This window comes from Vigna unguiculata, chromosome 10 (assembly GCF_004118075.2).
Source record: "Vigna unguiculata cultivar IT97K-499-35 chromosome 10, ASM411807v1, whole genome shotgun sequence".
Taxonomy (NCBI): Eukaryota; Viridiplantae; Streptophyta; class Magnoliopsida; order Fabales; family Fabaceae; genus Vigna; species Vigna unguiculata.
Genome location: NC_040288.1, coordinates 12,311,830 through 12,325,889, shown reverse-complemented (window position 1 = coordinate 12,325,889; position 14,060 = coordinate 12,311,830). Strand labels below are relative to the sequence as shown.

At 39.0% G+C, this 14,060-nt stretch overlaps 1 long non-coding RNA gene across 9 annotated transcripts; it reads right to left on the bottom strand.

Annotated features, from left to right (window-relative positions):
- Nucleotides 1-9,316: 9,316 nt before the first annotated feature.
- Nucleotides 9,317-13,320, bottom strand: LOC114167260. 9 transcript variants are annotated; one of them, XR_003600160.1, is made up of 7 exons: nucleotides 12,691-13,318; nucleotides 11,865-11,937; nucleotides 11,101-11,234; nucleotides 10,481-10,613; nucleotides 10,196-10,404; nucleotides 9,816-9,994; nucleotides 9,317-9,733 (listed from the first exon to the last, which is right to left on the bottom strand). It is a non-coding gene; the product is annotated as an uncharacterized LOC114167260 (long non-coding RNA). The 9 variants fall into 9 exon arrangements; XR_003600153.1 differs by having other exon boundaries at nucleotides 10,481-11,234; nucleotides 12,691-13,320; XR_003600155.1 differs by having other exon boundaries at nucleotides 10,520-11,234; nucleotides 12,691-13,320.
- Between the last annotated feature and the right edge of the window lie 740 nt (nucleotides 13,321-14,060).

The following is a 14,060-nucleotide window of genomic DNA, read 5'->3' as shown; positions in this document are numbered from 1 at the left end:
CCTGAAAAATGCAAGGCTATCATCGAAATGCGCAGCCCCACTACTGTCAAGGAGGTCCAACGTCTCATCGGCCGTCTCACAACCATCTCTCGCTTCCTACCCAAACTAGCCGAACAAACCCAACCCATAATCCAACTCCTAAAGAAATCCACCCGGTTCACGTGGACTGATGATTGTGAACAAATCTTCCAAAAACTCAAAACAACCTTAACCTCCCCACCTATCCTCCACAAGCCGAACACCAGCCAACCCTTACTGGTATACATCACGGCCACCGACTATACTGTCAGCGTCGCGCTTGTTCAAGAAATAGAAGGCACACAACATCTTGTGTATTTTGTGAGTAGAACACTACAAGATCCTGAAACCAGATATCAGATGGTGGAAAAACTAGCCCTATCTTTGGTCCACGCGGCACGCCGCCTTCGCCCGTATTCCAAAACCATACCATAACCGTTAATACCGACTACCCAATCCAAAAAATATTACAAAAACCAGATCTAGTCGGACGCATGTCATCTTGGGCCGTGGAACTGTCAGAATTCAACATCCGTTATGAACCCCACGGCCCCATCAAAGCCCAGTGTCTTTTAGACTTCGTCAACGACCTACAACAAACACCCATTGAGGACCAGTGGACACTTCATGTAGATGGTTCCTCAAATCCAAGGGGTGTCGGCGCCGGCATCGTCTTAGAAGGCCCCAACGACATCCTCATCGAAAAATCCCTTCACTTTGCTTTCAAAACGTCAAATAACCAAGCCGAATACGAAGCATCCTCGCCGGCCTTTCCCTAGCCCGTGAAGTAGGCGTCAAGAAGTTAACGTGCAAAACCGACTCCAAACTCACTGTAGGTCATCTAAATGACGAGTTTTAAATTAAAGACCCCATCCTTCTACAATATTACCATCTGGTCCGTGCAGTTATTCAATCCGCCTTCGAACAAGTCCGCGTCGAACACATCCCAAGAACCGACAACGTCAGGCCGACATCCTTTCCAAATTGGCAGCACCAAGCTCAAAAACCGTAACCGATCCTTACTACAGCAAACACTATCCACACCTTCCATCATACACACTTGCCTAAATTTAACCCACACCCCAGCCAACAACGTCACCCCCTCCCAAAGCCAAAACTGGACCACCCCCTACATTCAATACCTCAAAACTGGCAACCCCCCCTCCCTCAACGCAGACAAAACTTGGCTGGCTAAGGCCGCCAGGTACATCATGATAGGAGATGACCTCTACAAGCGCGAAGATGGCCAACCCCTACTTAAGTGTGTCACAGCAGAGCAAGCCCAATATATCATCAAAGAACTACACGAAGGAATTTGTGGTTACCATTCTGGTGCACGCACCATGGCTACCAGGGTCCTCAGAGCCGGATACTTCTGGCCGACCATAGAAGCAGACTGCCAGGATCATGTCAGGAAATGCAAGCCATGTCAGAAACATGGCAACCTTATTCACCAGAAACAAGAACACCTACACCACATACTGTCCCCATGGCCATTCGCTAAATGGGGAATGGACATCCTCGACCCCTTTTCACCCGGCAAGGGGCAGGTAAAATTCCTAATCGTAGCCATCGATTATTTCACTAAATGGATCGAAGCCAAGCCCCTAACTACCATCACGGCCCAGCAAGTCCAACAATTCGTATGGAAAGACATTATATGCAGATATGGCGTACCACAACCATCATCACAGACAATGGCCGACAATTTATCACAAGGAGTTAGCCAAATTCTATACTGGCCTAGGCATCAAGCACATCACAAGTTCTGTAGAACATCCATAAACCAATGGGCAAGCGGAGGCGGCAAATAAAGTCATCCTCGTAGAGCTTCGCAAGAGATTGGATACTGCCAAAGGCCGATGGCCCGAAGAGTTAATAGAAGTACTATGGGCTTACAGATGCACCCCCCAATCATCAACAAACGAATCCCCATTCAGCCTAGTCTACGGCGCAGACGCCATGATACCAGTAGAAATTGGCGAACCATCCCTACGCCGAGAACTATACGACCTAACCCACAACCACCAAAACATGGCCTTACATCTCGACCTTCTACCCGAACTCAGAGAAAAAGCCCAGATACGCAATTTAGCTACCAAACAGCGAGCTGCCAGGAAATTTAATGCAAAACTACACCCGCGATCATTCGTCATCGGGGACCTAGTATGGAGAATGGCCAACAGTGCTAGAAAGAAGGATGGCAAGTTCTTCGCTAATTGGGACGGCCCGTACCGCATACGAGAAGATGCAGGAGGAGGAGCTTATCGCCTAGAACAATTATCTGGGGAAGCGATTCCCAAAACTTGGAATGTATCCCACCTCAAGTTCTACTTCAGCGGAATCTGTATTGTAATCGAACCAATACTTGTAACCCCGGGTGTACTCTTTTTCCTCACTTGGTCTTTTTTCCCTAAGGAGGGTTTTGGCCAAGGAGATTTTAACGAGGCACCCCTATTCAATAAATAAAAAGAAGGGTTCCCAACTATACGACTTTCTATGTGTTTTTCACTTTAATTCGTTCATATTCGTTTAAGTTCCCCACCCTTACCACAAGTAAGCGGCCTGGGTCGAACACCATTAATTTGTGCTTAATTCGTTTAAGTTCCCCACCCTTACCACAAGTAAACGGCCTGGGTCGAACACCCTTAATTTGTAGTTGATTCGTTTAAGTTCCCCACCCTTACCACAAGTAAGTGGCCTGGGTCGAACACCCTTAATTTGTCCTTAATTCGTTTAAATTCCCCACCCTTACTATAAGTAAGCGGCCTGGGTCGAAGACCCTTAATTTGTGCTTAATTCGTTTAAGTTCCCCACCCTTACCACAAGTAAGCGGCCTGGGTCGAACACCATTAATTTGTGCTTAATTCCTTTAAGTTCCCCACCCTTACCACAAGTAAGCGGCCTGGGTCGAACACCCTTAATTTGTAGTTAATTCGTTTAAGTTCCCCACCCTTACCACAAGTAAGCGGCCTGGGTCGAACACCCTTAATTTATCCCTAATTCGTTTAAATTCTCCACCCTTACCACAAGTAAGCGGCCTGGGTCGAAGACCCTTAATTTGTGCTTAATTCGTTTAAGTTCCCCATCCTTACCACAAGTAAGCGGCCTGGGTCGAACACCCTTAATTTTTGGTTAATTCGTTTAAGTTCCCCACCCTTACCACAAGTAAGCGGCCTGGGTCGAACACCCTTAATTTGTCCCTAATTCGTTTAAATTCCCCACCCTTACCCCAAGTAAGCGGGTTGGGTCGAACACCCTCTACTCGTGGTTAATTCGTTTAAATTCCCCACCTTTACCACAAGTAAGCGGCCTGGGTCGAACACCCTTAACATACAATTCATCGCGTCACACATACATCACATATCATCGAAACTCAGCATACACATAACATACAGAACATTAATCGCATTAAACATAAACGCAAGTATACCAACGTAACATAATGTACCGGCTATTACAGACATAGGCTCAAATATTTTCAAATCAATTAAAACTGAGATCCTATTCCGCTGCATCAGGTGCCACCTCCTCGGCATCAACTGCCTTCTTCTCGTCCTCTACCGCCTTCTCCTGTGCCTCCTCATTCCCACTCTCCTCATCCTCGTGGACCAACTTCCCATCAATAACATCCTTATTTACATCAAACCTCGAGTCCGTCACGACCACATCTTGATGGAAAAAAGCCGATTGCCGCAATCCCTTCTCAAAACCATTGATGTGCTCCTGTATGATGTTGTTCTTCAGATCATCAAGCTCACCGATAGCTCCATCATACTTGTCCTTCAAATCATCGTAGTCCTTCTCCAATTCCCCTATACGTTTATTCAGCTTTTCCTCAAAGTCCAAGCAACGGACTCTCCATGTTGCCAACCTTTTCCTCTCCGCTTCCCAACCTTCTTTTGCCTTTTCCAATGCAGCATTCTCCTCCTCCAGCTTATCCACCTTCCCCTGCAATTCCTCCACTTTTTCCCGACCACCCTCCTTCACTTCCCTCCTATAAAGCGACCCAACACGCCGGCTCAAAACTAAAGCCTTGCTCCCAAATTCCACCATTGTTCTCAATTTGTGCTCCGCATCCATGTTGTCAATAGAGTTTATGATAGTCTCTGGGAGGGTAATCGATATATCCTTCCTCACGGATATCTCCGGCAACTCGATCAGCCCAGCTTCCGGCCCCTTCTCCCCACTAGCCGACCCCGTTCCAAGCAGGGCCGCCCTTACTTTCTTCACATCTTTTCCCTTCCCGGGTCGAGGCGGAAGCTCAACCTTCCTCTTTGTCCCGCCGTGGACGTGCACCTCCACCACCGATTCTTGTAAGTTGGGAACATCAGTCTTCCCATCCGCCTTGGCCTTAGCGGCCATTTCTTTCCTCAACGTCTGAAAAAGCGCCAGATTCTTCTTTCCAGACTGCGCCATATGCCCTACAATAACACATCACAACTCGGATCAAAACAACTTAGCATTATTAACACAGCTTAAGTAATAAACAGATACCTTCGATATCTATTATCGGGTGCACTGAATTATAAACCCTAACTAGGCCCTTAGTGGGCAACTTATCGACAAACTTCAACAAGGTCTCCACAACCTCCTTATCACCAACCGACAATTCATCCATCCCCATGTCCTTATACCAAGAAGGATTGTTTGTCCAACTCAAAGGGAACTTGGGACTTCCGTCTGCGTTCAAAAAATAAGTTTTTCCTCCTTCCTTGACGACGACCTTGAAGTACCCATCCTTGAAATGCTTGAAAGACTGGGAGAAAGCATCCAGTCTGCTGATGTTGGGGTGACTAATCAAAGAGAGCCAAGTAGCCGGCCGCCAAGGTCTGGTGTCGTAAAAATACAAGAAAGCATAGGGAGTGGGCTCTAAATATAAGGACTTGCACAGAATGCGGAAAGCCTGCAAGTAGGCCCAACTATTCGGATGTAGCTGGGTAGGTGCCACATTCAACTCCCGCAACACACCCATAGTGAAATCGTCTAAGGGCAATCGCACATGAAGCTGAAAAAAGTGGCACATATACATGTAGAAGAACTTCTCGGTAGCCCCCTCCTGCCCATGGCATACCCGGTCGACAGCACTCACCCTCTCTAGCGAAACAATGTCTCCACTGACACCCTTGGAGATGACGGGTGTGCAGTTTAGCCAAGAATTCAGCAGACGGGACCATCTGAATAAAGATGATTGGTCACGAACATCAGCAGCAGCCCACCCATAGCCGCCTTTCGCCGGCCAGTTGCTCTCCTCCAACTCTTCGGGGGATCCTCTCGAACCTCCCTCACAACCTCCATTGGCATCCCGCTCATAACAACTCCAGAACTCGTACCTTCTCCGCCAAGTTGCCTATCCTTACTTCTATCTGACTCGGTACTTTCACTACTACTAGACGTAGACACGCTACCACTAATATACATACCTGGTTTCATTTTTTACGAGAAGATGTCGGTCGAAATTGAGGACTAGTCGAACAGTATTACGCCCACAAGATCTCTGAATTCAGAACTCTCGCAAATGAAACAAGTAACCCCTCATCTATTTTCAAACCCATATTTATAGTCCACGATCCCGAACGACGAAACTCTTCCCGCCAAAATAATACCCCAGACTAATCGACAACATCATTGTGAAGGATATGACACTTCAAAACGACGGCGCCAAAACTTTTTCGATTTGACCACTGACGCCCCTTCACCTACCTTCTAACGGTTACCACTTTTTAGCCTTAACACTGTTCACCACACTTAAAGGCTGGGGGACTGGTGTATCACACCTAGCCGGTTCCGCTAGCATACCAACACATATCATCCTTGACCGACATCTCATATCGGACAAGGCTGGGGGACTGGTGTACCACACCTAGCCAAACTCGACCATATAAGCAAACAATGCATATATCAAGGCAGCCAAGTATTCAGCCTAGGCCGAGTTAGCCTAACTTATACCGTTTTCAACTTATATATATAGAAGAATAACCTACACCTCGTATAACCAATGTAAGTCGTCAAGGTAAGTAATCGGTCCAAGCCGGCTACTCCAGCGGACAGCAGACTCGATAAGATTAGAGTCTAGGCCGACAACTCCAATAAACTTAGTGAAAATAGAAGCCCCCACATTCAATAGGTCTTAAGGGCCTGGGTTAGGGCCCAAGCCCACTCATGGCCCAAGCCATAACCCAAGTTAAGGCCCGGCCCATGAGGTAATCAGACATCATTAATGCTCTATAAATGCATGTGGACCCCAATAATTAAAGGTACGCATTCATTAATCACTGATTTGACTCTCTGAGAGCTTTGACTTACTTGAGCTTCGGAGACTCTTCTGCAGGTAACCCCTCCTGGGTTCAACCTGACATGTATCAGCCGGGAAGAGGTCAACTGAAGAGATAACGAACTACATGGTAAGGTGACACTTGTGCCTAACTTATCTTATTTGTCCTCTGCAGGAACAAGAATCAACCTTTATTTAATTAAAATAAAAGAAATTAAAAGGAATGGCCTAATGCTATAAGCCTTATTGGGGTCACATCAACAATGATTCATGTTTTGAACATTCATATGTTATATTCTCTTTTTTTTGCTTTCGAAATTGCATGATGCATGGTTATACTTACCCACTTATGAATGCTTGAAAAGTTATTTTTATTATTTTATTTTTATAATACAACACAAGGTGTTTGAAACCTTCGAGTCTAGATCAAGGAGTCAAAATGCATGAATGCATGAATGTTTAACAAAAAGCTTGATTGTTCGTTCTCCTTATTTTATTGCAAGTTCATGCATGGGAGCTATGAATTTAACTCTTCGTTTTTTCATATTGTACAACTCACATATGCTTGGGCATGGGGATGGGTGATAGATGGAGAAAAAATTATAGAAGGCTGAGTGAATTTGTGAAGGAATCTTTGCCTTTGATGTATTTCTCCAATGGATTGGACATGTTCATGTTCGTGGAAAAAACATGTGCATGGTTCGTAAGATTGCCCCGATTTTATTGTGTAAGGGAATGCTATGGTAGGATTGAATGGAAAAGATTGGATTGAAAGAATTTTCCCCAATTGGACTCTTTTGTTCGGTATATTGACAAGAGGGATTCTTTTGTATTTTGTCATCATTTTTTTTTTACAATTGAACTTTGAGAGGAAGGTTGGGTCAAGTTAAATTGGACTTATAAATTAAAAAGGGTATTATGCTTCAGTTCTATAGAACCAACCAAAGTCATAATGTGGAAGGCTACCCTTTCCTACCTCGCCATGATATGCCTCGGGTAAAGAACTGAAGTCACATAGCCAAAATAACTACGACCAAAACCCTTTACTACATTGGAAAAACCATTGAAATAGGGTAATAACTAACTTAAGGAGTCTTATTAAGGACCTTCTAACGTATAAACCATCTATCTCAAAGGCTTAGACTAAAGAAGAATAATATAATTAAAAGCTTAGACCAAAGAATTTGAAAACTTTATTGGTTATGATAAGCTATCATGAGAAAATTTCAAATATACTATTTTTAGTAACTTGTATTTTTGCTAAATGTTAAGATCACGCAAAGAGAGAGAACTGAAAGAAAGCTTTGTATTGATTTAGTATCTCCTCCAAACTCATAAATTCTGAGCACCAACAAAACAAAATTAATGAGAAGAGTGTGATAAGTTTTGAAAAGGATTTACTAAAAAGATAAAACACAATTGAAACATGAACTCAACCCATATAATGAATTTACATCACTCTAACTCAAAACCTTAAGACAATAAGTATATATGTTTTCTTACTTATATGATGTTCAACTCCCTTATTTTTATTCAATATAAAATTTAGACTTACACTTGGGTTTCATACATACTTGGAAGAAAGAACATCAATTCATTTGTGAAATTGGAAAGCCAAAAACAAGAAAAAAATAGAAAAAATACGATGAATAACCGTGTTTGATGGTTGAGTGGAATAGAGTGGCAAAGCTTCACTTCAAAAGGTGGCCCTTGTTTGGTAAAATTGGTTGCAGCATAAATATTGTTCCACAAGGAAGGCAACTAAAGGCTGAGAAATGTTATTCGTTCTAGAAGTCATTGAGAATCACACATTTACACGTGTTTAACAAAATATTTTGAATAGGAATCTTCCAAGTAAAATCAAATAAAACAGGAATATTGTAGTCACACAATCAAAAATACAACGCACTATTTTTGTGCTCTAGTATCAAACTCTAGGATCAAAAAACAAAATGATGATGTAGTGTAAAATATACTACTTTTATACTAGAATGGAGAAGACAAATATAAAATTTTTAACTTTATTATTTTCTAACTAAATTTGAAGTCTTTATTATCATTTAAATTTCTTATCTATCTTTCTACCGTATATTTATCTATCTATTTGTTTGTTAATGTAAATAGATAAATTGATATTTATTTAAATAGATTATATATATATATATATATATATATATATATATATATATATATATATATATATATATCGATTTAAAATAGATAAACATTTACGTAAGGAAATAGAATACACTACAAGAAAAATTATTTTTAATAGGAGTTATTTTTGGCATTTCCGGAGGTTTTAACCTCCGCTAAAGGTGTTACTCGCGGTTTGCTTTTCTTTTAGAAAAACCAGCATCTTTAATATATTACCGGCGATTTTGACTAACCCCTGGTAAAGCAACACTTACTGGCGGTTTTGAAACCCCTGGTATATACCGGCAGTTTTGAAACTCCTGGTATTTACCAGCAGTTCTGAAATCCCAAGTATCTACCGGTGATTCTGAAACCCCTGGTATCTACCAGCAGTTCTAGAACCTCTGGTATTTACCGGCAGGTAATTGGACAAATTTTCTAGTAGTTTGTTTTCCTTGTTTTATAATATATTCCTACTAATTAAAATCCTTATTATGATTAATGCAATAAAGTTATAATAGAGGACAACCAAGACATGCAGACATTAGAGACGGAAAGCCTGTGATATCTTAGGAGCCAGCCAGGCACAAAATATAGATTGCACGTCTATAATATCTCACTTTTTTTAATGTGATTCCAACATTTTCATGCTTATAATAAAGATATAATTTTCTTCATTTTAAGTCAAGCTAAATGAGTTATGCTTCTTAAAGTTGAAAATCTACACCAATGCTTTTTTTTTTGGTTCAAGAACCCGATAAATCTAAAAATCCTAGTTAAATACGATAATGATTTGTCTTATGGTATCGCACGGTAAAGAAGCCCCCTACTAGGCCAAAATTGACCGTTAGATAGAATTATGAAAAAAAAAAATTGAAAAAAAAAATCTAGTGTAGAATTCAAACATTCTTGCAGTTATAGGCAAAGCATCTCCTCACAACCACACAAGCATACTTGTTTACTACAATTGAATCTTAGCATAGATAAAGAATGATATAAATAAATAGAGCTAACTGTACAAGTGAATTCTAAATGGAAGAAAGCTACCATGAAAGAAGCACAAATAATGAATTAAATTAGGCTAGTAAGATTTGGTGGCTCTCGTTGCCTAGCAAGTTCATCAATGTCCCTCATGATGTCAAACACCGCCTCTGGTTGTGCTAATTTAAGTGCTTTCTCTGACATTCTTTTCAGCTCATCTGATTTCGTGGTGAACCATTCTGCCACCATTTTTGTTGTTTCCTTAGGACTACGCGTGAACACACCAGCTTCATTGTCAACCACGTACGACACGTTACCCTTCTCCTGAAGTTTTTACCACACTAACATCTCATAATCAACATGGAACAATAGAAATAATAGAAGAAAACCCAATTTAACCACTCACCTGTCTTGGGATATAGTTGTCGAGAATTATGGGAAGTCCTCTGATCAATGCTTCCGCTATCGTACCTGGTCCAGCCCTCTGATCAATATTTCAAAACCCACAATGGAATATGCTGCATCAAGGGATGGACGTTGATGATTATATTTGGCTTGTACTCCATCAACCCCGCCTCCACCTCCCTGAGAAAGACGGAGAAGTTATAATAAATAAGAACACAACGAACATAAAACAAAAATTCTTTTACAGCTGCAGAAACGAATAGTTTTTTTATCAGTAAAGGGGGAACCACCATTTTTCACATCTTCCCTTTTCACTGTCAAAATAGTTGTCAAGATTACTTATCAAAGGTAACCAAGAGAAGCATGAGAATAGGAATGTACCTGGCATAGTATGCAGCAATGGCAGCCAAATAATGTTGGCAATATATGTCATTGCTATATGCGTATATGCGTATACTAATATATGTCGGCAACTGAAGAACACTGTGCTCACAATAACTGCCTCTGCAACCACAAGAATCACAACCACACGCACAACACCTTTGGTTGTTTTTGGATTTCCTGCACCTAGTTTATTTGAAACCCGAGTGCTGCAAAACAAACACCACAAATTACAAAGTATGTTCTTGATGACAAAGATTCGCTTTCTGTTCAAGAATTACTCACTGAAAGACAGGGTTTTATTTACTCAAGCTTAAACTTAACCTTCATAAGGCTCAACACAACATGAAAACAACTGAACCTTGTAGAAGCTCCAACAGCGTAAGGAACGAAGTAGTGTAAGGTAGTAGCGTTAAGGCTGCATGGGTGACATCAGAGTTATTAAAGGAGGAGAAATTGATTCCACCCACCAGACTAAGAGTACTGCGGTTTCAAGTTGGGGATTAGGCAAAAGCCCTACAAGTAAAGTTAGCACCTCAAAAGACCACCATTCAAAATTGCAGAGAGTAATGAAAAACGCAATTAGCAGAGAAGAAAAATAGATGAAGAAAAAGCATTGATGCAAAGTCATATTTACCAAAACATGAGTCCTGAAGGGATAACTAATTTCAAGAAATCTGGAATGCAAAGTAAAGCACTACAAGAAAACACAATCTTGGTTTTTTGACAAGCCGGGAAGTAAAGTATGTATATTGCAAGCCAAACCACACTTAACCAATAAGAAACTCCAATGGCTAACGCAGCTCTAACGTGTCCTAAGCCCAACGTAAAAACCAGACCCCAACAAATAGGAACATGCAAACACAGTGAGGTAATTGAGCTGAAAACCATGGGAAAGATCATACTCTGAGTCTGGAAGTACCGAGTCAGAGCCTGAAGAATAGCATGCCCAATTCAGCAGATGGTGTTCCGTAGAGCTGCATCACGAAAGAAATGAAGATACTAGAATAACTCCTCCAAGGTAGACCAAATACAAAGCCTGCTATAATTTATAAGAGTCATCACACTCCATCACATATACACATAAAAAACATGTGTTTAACTAAAAACATATCTAAAAAATGCATGAAGAATATAATTAAAAAAATTAATCAATTCTACCCCATATATTTATGGCACACTTCATACAGGCAATTTTTAAAAGTTACTTTTTAACCTTCGTATCTTTATGTTACTTTTTACTTCTTTTTCTGCATACCAATTCATTGATAAATAAGTTGAAGTTATACATGTAATTATGCATTTTATAGTTATATCAAGTAAAAAGTACACTTATCTCATATAGCTAGAACATTACTCATTCAGTTAGTTAGTACTAAGTAGTTATCAACTATAGAATTCTGAAGGAAACATTGTATGTAATTATGCATTTTTGCAGTTCTTAAAACAACATAGATCCTACGAATATCAATTCATATAGTACAATGAGTAGAAAAATCTTGGAGCATGTTTTGCTTGCACAAGTGACAGAGAACACAACAAAAGTATATTATAATATCAAATAAGTGAGTTGCTACAGGAGATTCAACATCCTCAACCAGAATCAATAAACAACATCAAAAGTACTATAATGCATTCAAATGTTTTACAAATAAAGCTAAATTCTTACCTTTCTCTTTGCAAGTGCCAAGCATATCCAAATCCACTTTTCCAAGCTTCAAACCAAGTTCTTCAGTGATAAGCTATTGGGATTCAGAAAATGTATCACTAATAAGTTAACAAAATAAGATTTAATGCAGTAGTAACCTCAAAACAGTAAATTTACTGCTCCTCCTGTTAGAACTGCAAGATCTTGAAGAATTACTTAGATATCATAAAAGGAAACTACTCTTTCATTAGTAATTTAGAAAAAATTTACAAAACCTCTATTAAAAATATAAAGAGGCAATTTTCACCTTACAAAATATAAATAGAGGTAATTTTCACCTTACAAACCAAAGGAATAATTACACTTAAACTCACTTCCTAATTCACCATAATGCCAATTCTATGGACATAGGGATTTATTATCAAAACTAGATTCAACTAATTTAAAGCCCCCAATTTCATGAACATAGGGACTTATTATCAAAATTAGAGCCAACTAATGTAAAGCCACCTTACAAATTATCTCCAATTTCATCTGTAAGTCACAAGTCTATGACACTATGACAACGATAAGTTAATCTATGTAATTGATATTAGCAAGTAAAACAGGACTATAGTAGCTGCAAATCAAGAAATCGAGTAAACCAATCCAAATTTACATGATAATGCAAAATAAGTGTTCCTGATAATGCATTATAAAAGCTTTCTGCCTAAAGAATTCTGGTTTACAGATTATTATAGAAAGGAATGCAAAACATTGGATACCTATTATTATGAACTAATAACTTCCAATAACTACCTATTATTATTATGCACAATTTTCAAAGGAAGTGAACGAGCGAAAATACCAATTTCAAAGGAAGTGAAGAATTTTCCCTCATCAACCATTTTCTTAACGCCTTTTATGTCAATCTTCTTCACCAAGCTTTTCGATCCTCCAAATCCTTAAACGCCAGTCACCAAAATCAACTTCTTTGCAATGGTCTATAGATCGACAACCTTGGGGCTAGGGCGGGCTGTGAGGAGGCGACCATCGAGGCTGAAGAGACCTACGACGGTGGTGGAAGATGACGCCCCCGACATCAACACCTGGCTCGGATTCTCCCTCGCGGCTAACAAGCACTCCAAGGCAGACGACGCCTACACAGCGGAATCAATCAGAGTCGAACAACCAAGTCATCGTCAGGGTGGAGAGCTTCTACTGCGTAGTATACCGCTTGTGAACCTCCTCATGAATGCCTAGTGAGAGTTAGGCAAAGAAATTGGGAAAAATCAAGGGCAAAGGAATTAGGGATCCGGATACTTAGTGTTTAGTAAATGCATAAGAAAGAGGAGATGGAGAATTTTTTTCAAATGATGAGAGAAATTTATGTTCTTCGTATAGGAAGATGAGATTAAAGAGGTAGGATATTCTAGGAATGAAAATCAATTGTACACGAAACAAATAAAAGAGAGGGAAGACGAAAAGTGAGAAAAAGAGGGAAGGAACGAAAATTAATAGTATAGAACAAAATTAAAAGAGAGGTAAGACGAAAAGTGAGAAAAGAGGAAAAGTAAATATAAAAAATAAAATAAAAATATGAAATTTGGTACGGTTTTTTTAAAACTCTGGACATTTACCAAAGGTTTAAGATAAACCCCAATTATGTATAATTTTTGCAAGAGGTTATAATAACCCATGATAATAAACCTCAGTTATAATTAATTTTTTTGTACTGATATATAAATATATAATAGATAGATATCTAGATAAATATTTATTTACCGAAATAAATAAATATCTTAGACAGAATTTCATTTATTTATTAAAATATATAAATATTTATCTTTTTTAATAGATAATATAAATATAAATATTAAGAATAAATAAATAAATATATATATATATATATATATTTCAAAATCACCCGTTATTAGTAGATATTTACCAATATTTAAAAAAAAAATATTTTATAAATTTTTAAAATTAAATTTAAATGAAATTACAAATAAAAATAAATATAAATATAATTTAATAAAATATAAATTAAATTTTAATTTTAATTAAATTTTATTTAATAAAATTGAATTTTAATTTTAATTTTTTATAGATAATATATATCCACATATACAAATAATATAATATTCATACTCAATTTCCTCTTTATTAATGGATGTTAAAATATTGGTTAATAAAGGTAATTAATATTTCTGAATTTCAACTATTGATTGTGAATTT